The 5,499-nt window shown below is 35.3% G+C and overlaps 2 non-coding genes across 2 annotated transcripts; one reads left to right on the top strand and one right to left on the bottom strand.

The window, feature by feature from the left end:
* Window positions 1-3,334: 3,334 nt before the first annotated feature.
* Trnav-cac lies at window positions 3,335-3,407 on the bottom strand. The gene has a single exon. It is a non-coding gene; the product is annotated as a tRNA-Val (tRNA).
* Window positions 3,408-3,886: 479 nt separating this feature from the next.
* On the top strand, window positions 3,887-3,959 carry Trnav-uac. The gene has a single exon. It is a non-coding gene; the product is annotated as a tRNA-Val (tRNA).
* The last annotated feature ends 1,540 nt before the right edge of the window (window positions 3,960-5,499 follow it).

Raw genomic sequence — 5,499 nt, 5'->3', positions numbered from 1 at the left:
CAGGCAGATCGCCCAAGTGTTGCGTTGCCGTAGTCAAACAAACAAACATCGGAACGTACAGTAGTGGCCAAAAGTAGAGTTACCCTTGACATATGTTTTAAAAATGCGACCTCTATTTTGTTCACCACCTACTTACATAATTAATATTGCGATCGTTGAAAAGAGCACAAAAAAAAACTCAAAATACTCAATTAACTCAAATAAATTTCATTTTAAATCTGATTTACAAAAGAAAAAATAAAGTTTTTATATTTTACACTGTGACAAAAGTAGAGCTACCAAAGAAAGTATGCAGATTTCTCCAGTGTTTTTAGGACAAAAGGGTGAATCTTATGACATGGCAGCCAAATCGCCAGACCTCAACCCCATAGAGAATCTTTAGGATGAAGTTGAGAGACATATACGCCAGCGTACTGTACATATTCGAATCTAAATGAATTGTGGTCTACCATTTAAAAAGCATGGTATGAGACACCCAAATCACTGCTTGACAACTTAGTTGACTCAATGGAACGTAGATGTAATGCAGTGATCAGAAGCTCTGGTTATGCAACAAAATACTAATATTTTGTCCTAAAAATACTGGAGAAATCTGCATACTTCCTTTCATAGCTCTACTTTTGGCCACAACTATAACTACCGCATTATACGTAGGATACTTGTTTATTACTTTAAAATTATCTAGACTTATCTGACATAATCTAAAATGCTTTGTTGCTACAAATTTCTCTCCCGATATTTTTAAATTCATATTTTCTTTCACAATTCCATTTCACTAATGGGGAATGCAAATAATTTTAACTTATGCAAGATTAGAACACTTCTAAGCGAACAACAAGAACGATATAATCCACGAAAAATCGTTGATCTATATAGAAGCAGCATTAATATAAAGTTTGACCAAAAATGGCGTCCTATTGTTACATGACACTCTCTAGACCAATAATCGATAGTAATCATTGGCAAAAGTCACGAAAAACGTGCCGTTACTTTTATATCAAGGACTTTATGAAATACAGTCGACCGATTTTTCCGTTTTATATGAATTCCATGTTGTACGAGTCATTTAGATTTTACAAATACGTGTGCCGTTCACAGTCCGGCACACGTATTTGTAAAATCTAAGTGACTCGTACAACATGGAATTCATATAAAACGGAATAATTAACAATTTTATAGGGGGGTCGACTTGTACTTCGTTTTGATGGCAATTTTGGAAGCAAACAAATTATGGTATTAAATCGAAATTTGTATTCAATAAACATCTTCAACACAAATTTAAATTACAAATGAAAAATTAATTAAAACTTATTTTAAAACAATTACCATGACAATAATTGTTCATGAATTCTCCACTTCTGCAAATGCAGACGTATCCTTTTTCATTATTTTCGTCTTTTTGGCATTCCGCATTTGCGGCCGAACAGCTTTCATACGAATCCGAATTTGATAAACAGACGTCATCGTCTTTGAAAAAAAAGCTTTTTTTAAATAAGTGATAAATTTATTGTCTTATATTTAAAATATATAAAAATATTCTGATATTACCTATACATATCTTTTGTATACTGAATATTTTGTTCGGTCCACACTCACATCTATACGGTGGTTCCTCACTTGACACAGGCACACAATGTGCTTTTTTAGATTGACACTCCGAGAAACCTTCTGCTCCGGGATTACAAATGTGAGAATTATCTGAAAAACAAATAAAAACTTTCTACAGTGACGTTCTACTGTCCAATTGGAAGTAACGATTTAACGAGTCTGTTTTTTAATTTGTAGAAACATTAGCTACTCTTCTCCATTCTTCAATCTTTACTTTATCATAGAAAGCTTGAGGGGGGGGGAGAAAACTTGACACTATAAAGTACATTTTACCTGTCGTATGTAAAATTACCTCTTTAGCTGGGCTCCTTGTCACATGAATCCACAACGAAATCGTAAAACATATAACCAAACTGACGAAAATTTCAGTTGGACAGAAACAAAACCGAAAGCAGTTAAAAATTATTTAATTTTTCTGTTGTACAGCATCCAATAAAAGCGCGTAGTTACGTGTAATTTGATTGCAGTAGAACATCTTCGATAGGGATCGGTGTTGACTCTCCCCGTGATCTGGATACGTTTCGTAACGAGTGAAGACCGATCGGAAAGCTGGGGTGAGTCGGAAACAACCTATCGGAATGTTCGGTGTGGGACCCGAAAAAACTTATAAAATGGGGTTCAAGAACGCGGAGAGCTTCTCTCCTTCTTATTGTATGGCACCAAAAGGTGAAAAAGAAATCTCTTCCGCATATCCGTGTCAAACTGGATTGCACCCCGACCTCGTGACGAACTTTCTCTTTCCAATGACGACCTTCCGAAAGTATCCGAAAGAATAGTTCCAGTGGGATTCACCCTTCGAGAGACGAAACAAATTAGAAGACNTAACCAAACTGACGAAAATTTCAGTTGGACAGAAACAAAACCGAAAGCAGTTAAAAATTATTTAATTTTTCTGTTGTACAGCACCCAATAAAAGCGCGTAGTTACGTGTAATTTGATTGCAGTAGAACATCTTCGATAGGGATCGGTGTTGACTCTTCCCGTGATCTGGATACGTTTCGTAACGAGTGAAGACTGATCGGAATGCTGGGGTGAGTCGGACACGACCTATATGAATGTTCGGTGTGGGACCCGAAAAAACTTATAAAACGGGCATTTTCAAGGAAGCGGAGAGCTTCTCTCCTTCTTCTTATTGTGTGGCACCAAAAGGTGAAAAAGAAATCTCCTCCGCATATCCGTGTCGAACTGGATTGCACCCCGACCTTGTGACGAACTTTCTCTTTCCAATGACGACCTTCCGAAAGTATCCGAAAGAATAGTTCCAGTGGGATTCACCCTTCGAGAGACGAAACAAATTAGAAGACCCGACTTCGACTACTGTCGACTGTTGTAGCTGTAAGCTTAACTCTGTATGTTCTCAGTTCTGTTTCTGAGTTTCTGTTTCCAGGTAATGTTGAGTCCAGGCTTTACTTTCTGACAGATAAAACAACAAATAAATTAATTTTTGTTTCCTTTATTCAAATGGTACCTTGCTTAGTCTATTATTTTAAATGATACAATCATACAGTTGTACACTTAAGTACCTCATAAATGCTTCCAATAAGTCAGTTAAATACAGCCATGCAGTGAGCCCACGTTCCTTCTCTAATCTGATGCATAATTTTAAAAGTAAACTTATTTCTTCTCTGAGCCAAGCGAAGCACGTAACAACAGAAACGTTACAGGAGCATTATTGCATAATGCGGTGCCACATGTCGATCAAACAAAACGACAAAAATATCGAAGCTGTGCTTGCCAGGTTTCGAACCTGGGACCTTCCGCGTGTGAAGCGGACGTGATAACCACTACACCACAAGCACTCGGCCATCTCCACCACTGAACTTTTCTAAGTCCGCTTAAATCGTTGTGCTAAGTTCAATTGCAGCAGTAAATTGGCACTTTTCTTATTCTTTTCACGAAGGAAACTCGTTAACTTCACAACCACGAGTCGTCACGTCCGTCGCATTTGTTTTCTCTTCAGTAATGGCGATTCCTCGCAGATCCAACTCGCAAAGTCGTTTGTTCATCTTATCCTTCGGTTACGTGTTTTTCAATCACCAAATTGCTTCGCCGTTTTCACAGAGGAAAAACTCGCATTTGTTTTCTGGCGTGCGACAATTGCAAACACCTTTTCTGCTCTCTCCGTCTGCTTGAATGTTTACGAAATTCTTTCGAAGTTTCCCTCGGCTGAAGCTATCCGATAACGTCGCTAGATCCGAACGTGGAAAATCAATTACTTTTGAATACGACCCAGGATCAGTTCGAGAAGAAATAATGCCATTCCGCTATTCTTTGTCAGGTGTCTGTGGTGTAGCGGTTATCACGTCCGCTTTACACGCGGAAGGTCTCAGGTTCGATCCCTGACAGATACAATATTTTACGACAGCCTCAAAAATTCTTCTTCAATGCAGGTGATGGTAGATATTGATCGTCTTGTTTGCTCGTGAACTTTTTATTGTCAGTTCATTTCACAGATAATGATTGACTCATTGTGGAGCCGTTGCTTTAGTGATACGAACTAAAGCGTTATTTCCCAAATTTAACTCATCATATTAGAGAGAAAATTATACAATATAATGGCAGAAGTTCAAACATATGTTTATATTATGAAAGAATTACAGTACCATAATATATATGAATGTATAAAAACCATATAATTAAGTATATGTATTGTTATATATAAAACTAAAAATTTCAATTTAATGTGGACAAATCTAACCATAACAATACCATAAATTATTTTAAAATAAAAAATTCGATATTTAATAAGAGAGTTTCGGAAAGTTTAATTGAATAACTGAAATAAGTCTAGTCAAGGCTGATAACACTAAACAAATAATATTCGTGATAATGAAATGATAAAGAACAAAACGAGAAAATAATTTAAGATAAAGCATCCGATTAATGACATTAGGAACAAACCGATAAGAAATTTTCAAAAGAATTGTAAAAAGTTAGTGAAGGTTAAACAGTTTTTGTATTATTAAATACAAGTCGACCCTCTTATAACACTGTTGATTTTTCCGTTTTATATGAATTCCATGTTGCACGAGTCACTTAGATTTTACAAATACGTGTGCCGGGCAGTGAATGGCTCACATATTTGTAAAATCTAAGTGACTCGTACAACATGGAATTCATATAAAACGGAATAATCAACAGTGTTATGGGGGTCGACTGTCTGTATATTTATAATGACATTAGTTTCATTTTCACCAATTCGTACGAGTTGTATTTACTTTCTTCGGCAGTTTAGTGGCTAAATATGAGGGAAATGAGGCAAAAAATATGAAACAAATAAAACTGATTGATAAATTATAAATACGAAAACGAATGCAAAATGATTACTTTCCTAATTATGTTATGTTCGACCATTATTCACATACTTATAACATTAAATTGCTAAAATAAATTATACGTAAACAATAATACAAATTTATCGAATCGAAGGTCAAATTATCATAGAAGCATATGCGAGATAAGTTAACATATTAAAATTCAAAATTACTACTAAAAAAACTACGCAAATAAAGATAACATTTAATTATTATTTAAAAATATGCCACACAGTTTCGGTTGAGTTTAGTACAGGCGCTTTACAATGCGATAAGTCCATGCAATAGAGTTATGAAATATCATAAAAATACTTTGTCGTTAATTCGAATATTATAGTAGAAATAAATTTTATATAAAATATAATAAGATAGAAAATTTAAGAGTTTATCTGAAGTTAAAGTATCACTTCTAAGAATTAAACTTAAATTGATAACGAGCCAGGCATTGTGACATCGTCACAATGCCTGGCATGCAATTAAATTGTATTATGGAGCCTGGCATTAAATTGCATATTAACATTATGGAGCCAGGCATTAAATTGCAGCCAGGCATTGTGACATCGTCACAATGCCTGGC

This window comes from Centruroides sculpturatus, unplaced genomic scaffold, assembly GCF_000671375.1.
Source record: "Centruroides sculpturatus isolate CEXI.00-Female unplaced genomic scaffold, Cexi_2.0 scaffold4889, whole genome shotgun sequence".
In the NCBI taxonomy this organism is placed as follows: Eukaryota; Metazoa; Arthropoda; class Arachnida; order Scorpiones; family Buthidae; genus Centruroides; species Centruroides sculpturatus.
Note: the sequence above shows the minus strand (reverse complement) of the source record. Positions and strands in the feature narration are given on the sequence as shown.